At 39.2% G+C, this 12117-nt stretch overlaps 1 long non-coding RNA gene across 1 annotated transcript; it reads right to left on the bottom strand.

Annotated features, from left to right (window-relative positions):
* Positions 1-7304: 7304 nt before the first annotated feature.
* On the bottom strand, positions 7305-9201 carry LOC145458960 (uncharacterized). The gene is made up of 2 exons (XR_013921243.1): positions 8762-9201; positions 7305-7745 (listed from the first exon to the last, which is right to left on the bottom strand). It is a non-coding gene; the product is annotated as an uncharacterized LOC145458960 (long non-coding RNA).
* Between the last annotated feature and the right edge of the window lie 2916 nt (positions 9202-12117).

Below are 12117 nucleotides of genomic sequence, written 5' to 3'. Positions count from 1 at the left end.
GTACGGTACTGTTTCGCCAGGATCCAAAATTGGCGTTGTCTAGTAACGCAAACTTGTATTTCGACTGTTGGATAGGATATCTTTTTCCACACGAAAAGCGGGCATTGTCACGTCTAGTGTTACGAAGGGTTCATATAAAAACTATAGATTTGCGAACAGCCGTAGCTCGTGAAGGAATCTTGAATGGAGATTTCTGCGTGTCATTAATGGCTCTTGTGAGCCACTAGACCGTGAAATCACGTGTAGTCGCTGGCCATGCCAGCCTGAAATACCTTGTTCTCAATGAAATACTTAATCGCGGACACTTCGGGTTTGGACAACTTTTAGGTGTTGTTTATACGTGCTTCATTTTGGACTGACAATTGCTTTAATGATATTTTTCCTTGTACCGAGAAAGGCTTCATTCGCGCGTTACTTTTTTGACCAGTCAACATTTTAACGACCGTGTTTCCTTGTATCCAAAAAGTGGTGGTCATTGATTTGCATGATGCTGTCTCTGAACTGCATGCAAATGTATCAGACTTGGACAACTAGAAAAATTTTGGCTTTTCGAAATTAGATTAGATTTATATCTACATTTTTTTTTTCTAAATCAGACTAGTATTAGAATTATACCAACACGTTTTTTTTCGAAATTAGATTAGAATTTGAATTACTGAACTCGCGTATTCAATGCTAAGACCTTGCATGAAGTTCATTTCATATCAAAGTCCATTCTCAGAGGCATGAAAATAGCAAATACTTGCATAGCAAGTTCGGTTCGTTTCACACTATACAGTTCACCTGCAGCATTTTCAGGAAAACCAGATATTACATTAGAATTAAAATGAGCGCATAAAATTTCACAAATTATACTACAGTTAGGATTAGAGCAAAGAAACAATTTCACAAGTTAGACTGGAATACTATTACTAATAATAATAATTCTAAACAGACAACGCGAATTATCTAATAAACAACTGATCTGTATATGTATACAACATTGATGTACCTTGACAGTAATACTAATTTATGGGAAGATTTCGACAACAGAAACCTGATAGTAAATACTAAACAAGTTATCGCATCAGCATGGTAGATACTAATTAAACGGTTCGGCGTGATATGATGAGAAAGGTTCAAGGTATATTCGTTGGCACAATAATAATAAATTGTGGATGCACCTTAACTGCGACTAGGTGTCATTCAGACACTTTGACCTCGAGGCCGAATGACCAACAGGTATCAGTTCAAAAGAGTTATGTAGAAATTTCACTCAGATCCATATGGTACTATGCAATCTGTAATTATTGCGATAATACAGCGCGTAGTTGATGTTAAATCTTAACCGTTGTGTTCTAATTCTATGTTGACCCGATACGCAACGAACTGTTTACTGATGATAACAATGGAATCGCGTCTTTTGCCTCGAGCGTCACGCGGAAAGAATAGCAATTACAATAACCTGTAAATGCCTAGCTAAAAACGCGAATTATCACGGTGCACAGCAGCATTTCTCGTGTTGATCACATGGCATTAAATCGTTGTTATTACTAATTTCAAATAGATATGATTTTAGACTGCACTTGAAAGTTTTCAATTGTCAGGCAAAACTAAGCCTAGAATACATACGTTGAAATCGATATTTCTACCCGTACTTTGGCCGCAACGATGGCTACCCTAACCGCCTCTACATATATCTGATTGTATATCCTGCAATTCATCGACGCAATAATAATCGAAATATGACTAACTGACTACATGAATATACATATCGACTGTGGCGAATCAGGATAATTCAACATTAGCGTTTTTGGAAGTTTACAGGCACAATTTTAGAGTGTCCAAAGGCCGTGCTAGAATTTGGCCGACGGAAAGAACGCTGCAGCTTCAATATAGCACAATGCAAGACTTCCACAACTAGAAAAAGTTTATATTTCCCAAATTACATTATAATTATAACTGCACTGTTGTTTCCAAATTAGACTAGAATTCGAATTTTAGCTGCACAGTCATTTCCAAATTGCATTAAAATTAGAATTATAGCTACACATTTTTTCCAAATTAGGTTAAAATTGGAACTAATGAATTCGCGAAAATTAGACATTGGAACAAGTTCAGTTCCTAACAAAACAGAGTTCATTCTCGTCAGCATGAAAATAGCAAATGTCAGTACATCAAGCTTGACTCGTTTCGCACTATACAGCTCTCCTGTTACGCCTAGGCTACTACAAGAAAACCAGAAATTAGAGTTATAATTTGACCATAGAAAAATTTCGCGAATTACAAACCGGCATTTCGCTCATTTTAGTCAAATTTGTCAACTCTATTTATCTTGTTATCTTGTATACGCAGCAATGCAAATAGAGCTCGTCTTATTTACTGGCCTTGGCAACAACTTTGATCTGTAACCTGTCGCGGGCGCGACTGAAGTTCCAATGTCTCGCGATTTTGTTGAACCGTAATTGACGACCATAAGATTCAATAAGAAATTGATCGATTCCTCGCGATCCGACCTTCACCAAGTCAATTTCCGCCAAAATTAGTGGTGATTTATAGTGTCCTTGAGGACGTGACTTCAATTGGGCATAGCAATGATCGATATTTAACCCCCCAAAGACCCGCAACAGCTAGCGGTCGCGGTAACCAATCGGTATGTTAATTACACGCAGCAGTAAGAACTAGCTAACCTATACAGATAGCGTAGTTGTAGTAAATGATCTTTATCATTGCCCGAAAATAGATTATTACCAATGCAGTATACATGAAGGAACACAGCTCGTAATTAACACGCGTAATGCAATGGAAGCTAAATGCTGGCGGGTGAAAATATGGATGAATTATTCAGGACGACCTATTGACTGGATGGCGCGGTTTCAACGTAATCTCCCGGTTGTATTCGTTTCAAAAAATCTATACGTTTGCATACCAACAACCAAGCGAGCGCTTTGCTATCGAAATCCAGTTTGGTGGCGATATTTCTCACGAGCTCTATAGACACGGGTTGCTCCATCCTCGCAACGATAAAATATTTCCTGACTGACACCAATAAAGTCAATATTTACCAAAAGATCTGACGGGTTCGCAATTTTCAGAGAGCGCTGAGAGTGTCTGTCGGTGTATTTATGATACGGCGCACAGTCAACATTCATCTACAGTCGCTAAAAAGATGGTTTTACATTGACATCGAGATTGTACGTGATAAGTAACACATCGCATACGGGCTACAGTGATCGACGCATTCGTAAATGGATAATTTCACAGAAAAGTGGAGCAATGTATTCATATCTGGATAAACCCGCATATTTTCGGCTCACACCCGTCAGGATTAATCGTCTGCATCTATAGTAGATTATTGGACGAGTGTCGGAAGAAAATATTCGGGTTTATTTAGATTTCTCAGATGTATATTGAAGTTCTGTACATCCAAGAAGCTCTTTATAAATAGATTTATCAGTTGCCTTCAAACTAAAACTCCGAATGTCTGACGCCAAGTTACTGCGGTAAATCTGCATTCGTTCACTATCTGGTGTACATAGCTCGTTCGGATATTTCATAGCATTAGAAATGTATTGCTACCTCGCCTTTCTCTGCATAACGCTGGAAATGTCAGGAAAACGCGACTCATATCACAACTCATCACTGGCGATACTCATGCCGACATGTAATGTTAGCGTATGCCCTCGACCACGAATAAACTAACACGTCTGAATATGAAGCACATGGTTGCTTCAGACTCGAGCACTCTTCACGGGTTGGAGTGATGGAATGGATTACGAATATACCACATCGGACCCTTTGCTGAGACATCATCACGGCAGACGACCAATGCCGAAAGAATATTCAGAAAACATATTCGCCAGACCTCCATAATGGAATTGCGATCGTTTAATACTTATTCGCGGTTGTGTAAACTAAAATGTGGAGGAATCTACATTTCGTGACAATAATTATGCATTGATTGAACTGGGACGCGTCCAAACTCAATTTCTAGGAATCCATATACTAGTGAAAAAGGCCAGATGTTTGCATTCGCGTGGATATTATGGCTAATTGATACGGGGAATCGATTTGCTCCCCGGAATTCAAAGAATTGTTTCCGTGCACGTGAGCACGGTCATTGGTAGTGCTGAGTACCAAATATGCACCTTTTATGCTACCACAAAGAATATAATGCCTGTGCTACATCACATTGAGGATATTTTGGTATTTTTCGGTCATACCAATTTCATTGCACTTTGTGTCAATGCTGTGAGTTCCTCACGACTTCACAGGTATGTATTTTCACTAACGTGCGTACTGCGTAACTTCGTACTACAATACTACATGTTGCGTATGCTGTGATACGACCAATCGAGGTTTACATCCTTCCACAGTGGAAAATAGTATCGAAACTATAATTTTCGTTGGTAATTTTTCTCTTAGACGCAAGGGTGTGTAATTTCAATACTAGAAATAATCAGTCTCACTATATGACTCGTAGACTCAGCCCTACAGTCTATGCTCGATCGTCACTGTTACCGTGAGTCAGCCATGTTGTTGTACGAAAGATTTGAAATCGCACATGTCACGGCCGACTGCTCGAAATAAGTGCAAGTAAGGTTCTACATGTCTCGTAAACAAGATTTCGACAACCCATCAGCCTTCGGCAGCGTGAAGGTGTGCTAGAAGATATTGAGGTTACATTTTTCGCATGACTTCAAATTTTTGTGGCATTATGACGCTGGAAAACATTCTATGACACAACAGAGCTATTGCGCGAAGCATAATCGCGATATATCCTGTGCTTACTGCTGAAAAAAGAAACTGGGAAAGAAACGCCACGAATTTAGAACAGAACAATGTGTGTGAAGCATCAAATATTCAGGACACTATATATGTCATTAGACGATTGTGAGTCACACTGCTTCCATATCAATTATTTCAAAAACTATAGACGCCTAAGACTTTTTATATAATTCTTGGTCATGGTAACTTGGATGTTGTTGTCTCGTGCACTGTTTTTTTTAACCTTTTTTGCTCAAAGACCCCTAAAAAATTATCGGATAGGATGCGGAACACATTTAAAAATTCGGATGTATTCCTGAGTACTATCCTGCTGGAAAGCATGTAATTTATTGTATTTGATAATAGTGACTTCACATATTACGTGTACAAGCGAAATCTCTTCAAAAACAGAAACTTTTCACGCCCTGAAGTGATATTCAACCATAGTCCGGGGAACCGGGGTGATTATTGTAGTAATAGTATGTATTCGTAGACCACATCTACCAAACACAGTGAAAGTCACCGAAAATGTTCGGACGAATCGAAAAGATTTGTAGGATAAATAGTTCCGCGAAATACATTCTTTTGGCGGCAAAAAGTCGCCAGAATTAGCAGTGACTTTACGATGGATTTTAAACGACTGTCGGTTCGAATTCATGCTTTGTACATAAGATAGTCTCGGAGGTACAGAATTTCAATATATAATTTAATATATGATTCAATCATAGTCTACTTGGTATTCGAATTCATCATAAAATACTCGATATTATCATCACTATATCGCCATACATATTATGGCAGTAAAACATTGCTCCCGTCTTCCTGACACTCGGATTCGAACATGAGCAACATATGTTGAGTTGACTTGACCGAAATGTTCTAATCCCGATCAGTGGGAACCACACAATATGCTGCAATAAATGATTTCCGTTCATAAGCGGAATGGAGTGATATAATCGATACTCAGTACACGCCGATTTCCACTTGACAAGCGTGAGTCCCCTGTTCACGTGTTCACGGGTTTCCAGTAAAACCGTGATGTAAAATTTTAACCCACAAACATGATCGGAAGAGCTTCTTGGAGGTAACGACTACACAACTTCAGCATACAATTGAATCATAAATTTATATTGAAATAAACCCGGATTTGGTCGGCTAACACTTGTCAGGCGTAATCGTCAGGAACTAGAATCTGGAAAGAACATTGAATGATTCGCGTACTGGCTTGTATTCCATGATACTGATTTATAATTGACTTCAATTCAAAATATATGTGTACACTGTGCATCGTGTGACGGTATTAGTTTACGAGCTGATTTCGCGTAGGCGGATGACACTCAAAATCGGTATTCTAGAACAAACCCTTGCGTTTATGGCGATTCCGATATTTCTGAGTCATTTACGACCCGTGTCAATATCGAGAGCGGTCTTCCATCATTCCTCAAAGGCGACAAAATATTTCAAAATACTTAACACATCAGCAAAATACAATATTTTAGCGATCAAGTCATATTTTAAGACCTATACGCTGGTGATTATAGTTCCGTAACATATTGAGTCAAGGGTTCCGCAACCCCTGGCGAGCCGGAAGCATACGGGTTTTTACAACGTGAATATATTATTCAATATGGTGCAGACTGAACAAATTCATAATCTGTCGACTGAACGGACAAACAATTTGAAATGATCGTTTAAAAACTGCAATTCTGGCGGCGGGAAAATTGATGATCTCATGACTGCTGCTGGCACATCGAATAAACTGTAAAACCGGTCTCATCTCCGAGTCTAATCTAAAAAGTCTAGTCTCAACTGACAGATACGGCTCTGTTGAGTAACCTCGAAAGATTTAGCGACACACATCTCGTTAATTTTGAGGAACATTCAACTTTGAACAGACTCTTTGAAGTACGTAGCTACAGTATACAATTGGATAATATATTTGAAATAATCCCGGATTATTTTCATTATGATTATATTATTCAATTGTAAACCTGTTACTTTACTGAACTTGAATCGCCGTGGTCTACCCTGCCTCGTTCTCTGTGAAGCGGTAATTTCGAGAATCCCGGACTGTGCGCCTCAAAAACGATACGTCTCGTTACGGTGGATGACTCCTAACTCGAGTCTATCACTAATTTCCACTCTACCTGTGCGACTACACGACCATAGCTCGTTCACCACACCCTGAAGCATTTCCATTTGAAATCATTCAGACGAGTCCACCTTATACGGATTTTCGTTTGTAAAATAGAAAAGAAACTAAAGGAGCTAAAAAGTGAGAGATCTATAGTTACGCGATGGCGCGAACCTTTCTCTCTCCCGGCGGCACAATGACAAACAATGAACCGTTTGCAAAATCGAGTCATTACTACAAAAAACCATAAGGGCGGCAAAATCCGTAATACACTGTTAAAAATATTCTATGCCAAATTACTGGTCTGGTCCTGGCAGCAGTTTTACGACTCTGAGACCGGTAAATTAGAAAAATGTTTTCCCGTAAATAATATTGACCGTAACTTATTTTTACAAAGACTGACTGTTAAAATTTTTACGGAAAATTCCCGTTACCTGACGTAACGGAAAACGGCTGTAATACCAAGTTACTGATCTGGTCCAGTGCAGCAGTTTTACGTTGATGAGACCAGTAAATTCGAAATAACTCTCCCCGTAATATGATTTTACATATGCTGACCGTAGGAAGTTTTACGGAAAATTCCCGTAACTAAAGGTAACAGAAATCTGCTGTAACATCAATATACTCGTCTGGTCCCTTGCAGCAGTTTTACGTTCCTGAGACCAGTAAATTTGAATCAGGTTTATTTGCTGCGGGAACACGTAAAAAAAAAGTAAGTGTGGATAATGACGAAAATCCAGTCTTTCTTGTGAAGATCATCCATCAGTCAGCAACTGCCTGAATGAAGAGGGCTTCATCAAAAAACTTCAGCACCAATTGAAGGATTGTACTTTGGGCCATGCTCTTTTGTAGGTTCTTCTATAATCTGAACAAAGATTATGCAGTCATCAACACAGTTACAATTTGGAAACTTTGAGACGCTATAGTATGACATACTGCGACTTTTCATATTCTTGTCAATTTCTCGAATAATGGTGGCCTAGGATAGCGGTGTCGAACATAAGGCCCGCAGGCCGCATGCGGCCTGCGAAGCAATTCCGAGTAGTTTGAAAAACCCCTGTATTACCCAGCACATTTTCTAACAAATGTTGAGATGTTATTGTAAGAAATACTTCCCGCAAGGCCACAAATGTCAAGATCATAGGCCGTAATATAATTATCCGACAGTGGTGTTATGGTTTTACTCTAGTCATCATCACGAACAAGTTGGTGATACTGACATCCAATTCCCAAAACTCCCAAAAGTGCACACTGAGTTCATATTTTTTATGAAAAAATGAGCCAAAAAGTAGTTATTCGTGAAGTGAAAAAGAAACTGTTATATGCAGGTCGCATGGAGAATATAATAGTTACGAAAAATACAATTCAAATGTATTTGGTCGCACTGCTGTATCACTTCTACAAAAAGGCCGCAGATAGACAGAGAAACCCGAATGACGATTAATAATGAGCCAAATTCTAACGTCTGCGTTTACAATTAAATCACTTGTGTTCCTCAAAGCGCATACGATGAGTTAACGGCAGATTAAGAATAAAACAAAGGGAGCATACAAATATATCAGCTTATTCCGTCGTTAGAGTCAGTGTTTTAGCGGTTGAATTCAAACGATCAATCTTTGAATTTTTGCCAAAATTCCGTTGTTTGCGAGTAAAGGTGCTGCTAGAATATATCCATATGATATGATCGTGAATGTTATGTAATATACCAAAATGTATACAGGATTGATAATAAACTATTCAAGCGAAAAGTAAGGGCGGGTGTTTTGATGTACCGTAACATTTTGAAATGATTTGACTGATCCGGCCCGCGAACGGTTTGAAAGTTTGAATCCGGCCAGCGACGCAAGTTAAGTTTGATACCCCTGGCCTAGGACTTCGTACCTGAATCGCCTTTTCCAGCGTGATTGCAAACTTTTCTGGCAATATTCCTTTGCATCGCACGTCCAATGCATTTCGCACGGCACCGTGCTGGAAGCGAGAGGCGAAATGATCCCTTTCTATCACATAAGCATTCGACGTCATGATTCATAATGCCATAACGCTTCCATTTACGTGTAGTTCAATGTCAGAAAATGTAATACATTCTTATAAGCCATAGCTTCTGTTCACCATTAAACTGTAACGAAAATACATAGGTCTTCAGAAACAGCTCGGATACTGCTATACCTACAATATCTGCTATCAACACCTGCAATATTCTAAAGCTAAAGTTAAGCTGTGGCTTCGAAACCCTCAATATCTTACAGCAACGCATCTTGTTATTATCCAATACGAAAACATCGCGTCGATATAATATCTTTCTCGGAACATTCAGCCGCACGTGCTCACTGCTCAGGCTCAGATATGTCTGACGTCTGGCGCCGCTATGTCTCGAACATGTATGACGTCACAATGTACTGTTCGCTCGAGCAGCTACGAATTCATGATCAAACAATTCATAAGGCCATTCGCAGGAAAAAGGTAAAGGACGTATACTCCTCTTGTCGCAATGGCAAAGGAGCATGGCGGCTACACACCAGCTCCAGTGTTTCGATATATAGTTTGCATCATACATGCGTCAAGGAGTCTACAATGGTGGCAGAACTGGTCCAACAGATAATTACACAAAAGATCATACCTGCAGCAAAACTACATAACATACCAAATTCGCTTGGCATGCTACTATTGCTAGACCTTGATGTCTCAAAGGATACTATTTATAAAGCGATATAAACGACAGTATCTGCAATGCCCAAATGTTCGGATACCATTCACCGATTAGCATTCAGCACGGCCATCGATGTCGTAATTTGCTTGATGATTGAAACATGATGTAATGACGAAAATCACATATATATGTCCATAAGACCGTAAGCGTGAAAATGATCGAATTGTAAGTGCAATAGCAATGTTGTACCTAATGATTATCCAGTAAATCGCTTTTACGAATGCAAAAGTAAATCCAGAATACTGATTATCCAGTAAATTGCTTTTACAAATCCAAAAGTAAATATGAAATACTGGTTATCCCGTAAATTGCTTCTACGAATTTAATCTGTAATTTTTTTACCCTCTAAAAACAAGTAAATTTACTTTCAACGTGCCCGTATATTAGTTTAACGAGCATTTACCGTTAATATAACTGACGGGACAAATTTACCGGTATAATTTGGGTAAATCTACGAATATTTCTAAGAGTGTAGCTCTCGTCCAGCTCTTTACAATGATGGGATTCTGTCCGTATCGCTGGATACCATCGCCGTGATAGTTAACTAATTATAATAAATGCTGGTTGCGATGTCGAACATCGAGAATGCTTCGCAGAAAAATGTCGGAGGTTCGATTTATTGTTCAAGAGCAAATTGTTGGATGCAAGACCTCACAAATAGACGGCAATTCCTAATTCAGAAATATGGTTGATATACATTGTTCTTTTCAATTCTCTACTATAGTCGCTGACGATTACCCCGAACGAGTATTAGTCAAAAATATTCGGGTTTATTTCAATATGAATATACCATTTAATTGTGCAATTCTATATTGTTCAATTGTATGTTGAAGTTCTCCAAACAGCGTTTCAAAGGCATGGCGTATTTGCATAATTTCTTGTTGATATTCAAAGAGTATTGTAATGTAACGCAACAGTATTGTCAAATGTCCCTTCCGACCACTTCTAGATTGACTGATGGGCTAAGTATGAACGTACGATCTCAACATTCCCAAAATGACAGCAATTCCTTTAGTTAAATCGAGTGCAATCGGTGTACCCTGAGGCCATGCGCGCGACAGTCGTATCGCCTCATAGTATGCGCTGTCCGCTCATTATTTAATGACTTGCTAGATGCACTATCTTTCTAAATTGCTCAGTTATTCATACGATTTCACACTCACTCTGGACAACGACCAAAAACTGAACTATACCTTGATATCATGATCAATCTTTGACCGATAACTCCACGCAAAACACTAGTGCTAACTGCAGTGAAACATTCGCTGATACATATACGATGTATCCAGAGCTGTAGTACCAATAGCTACTCAAATCAATTTGGCGCCACATCCTAGAAAATGGATGAGGCAGCCGGTGTTTTAAGATAAAATTGAGATAATTAAACTCTGTTATGGAAGTACTGATGGTGCGATATTGAAGCAATCAGCTAATATTCGTTGACGATCGGCAAGAAAATATGCGAGTTTCAGTATCGCGCTGGCGTCGTTTTAGACTATAATGACCACAAACTCAGTCGGGCATAGTCATGTCCCTAGGAATATCGTCCCTCTGAATTAGCGGAGCACTCACGAGAATAAGACGCCGATTTTGTGATTTTACGCTTCAAGTGTCTGGAAATTCCTCTAAAACTCTTCTATTTACAATCGAATAATATATTCCTACTGAAATAAACCCGAATATTTTCGGCGGTATGGATCATAGTTACCAACTATAGTAGAGAATTGAAAAGATTGTAAATCAACAATCGTATCATTGAAACTTTATTTGGAGGAAATTTGTTTCCGAACAGGGTCTCATTACATATCTCTGCCCGAGGTCATTCAAATTTACTGACGATATGAACGCATTTATTACAATCCCCCTTGCCTTTTATCGATCCATTAATTCTTCACAGTCGCCCCGTCAAACTATAATCCGCCCTCACATTCAGCGAGGTCAAAAATTTGAGATCGCATAAATCATAAAATGCGAGATCTTCCTACAGACCAACAGCAGTGGCCAAGCCATCGTTGGTACTCAAGTAATGTAAAAGCAGCTACTTCCAAGTAAAAAATGTAAGTATCTTAGGCCGATAGCTTTTCCATTTGAGCACACAGTGAAGGTAGGCAAAATGTACTCGAGTACTCCAAAGAGGCGGAAGTATGCTTCATTACTGACCGCCTCCTCTGACCAATGATGTTTCGCAAAAGCTTCGTCTTGCAAACGTTACCAATACATTCAGTACTGGGCTATAGCTCAGAATTGTGTCCCGAAATCGAGCCTGGTCCGCACTTCAAACTGTGACACATGCTTCTTTGGGCTTCTCAGTAGCGTATGGAGTTCCGTAATTGGGAATAATCCACGAGTCATGTAATGTCCGGGTTCGTACGGCATTTTATGACATCATTTACGTCTAATAGGCGGCGATAAACAAACCACTATCGCATCGCTTATTCGATTGTGCCTCGACGACTAGCTATTGCAAGCTGGTATTTTACAGTAATTATCTGAAAGGCAAGTAAGATTATGAACATGCGCCACTAAGTTG

This window comes from Botryllus schlosseri, chromosome 16 (assembly GCF_051294905.1).
Source record: "Botryllus schlosseri isolate E-star chromosome 16, Bs_hap1, whole genome shotgun sequence".
Classification (NCBI taxonomy): Eukaryota; Metazoa; Chordata; class Ascidiacea; order Stolidobranchia; family Styelidae; genus Botryllus; species Botryllus schlosseri.
This window is presented reverse-complemented; position numbering and strand designations above follow the sequence as displayed.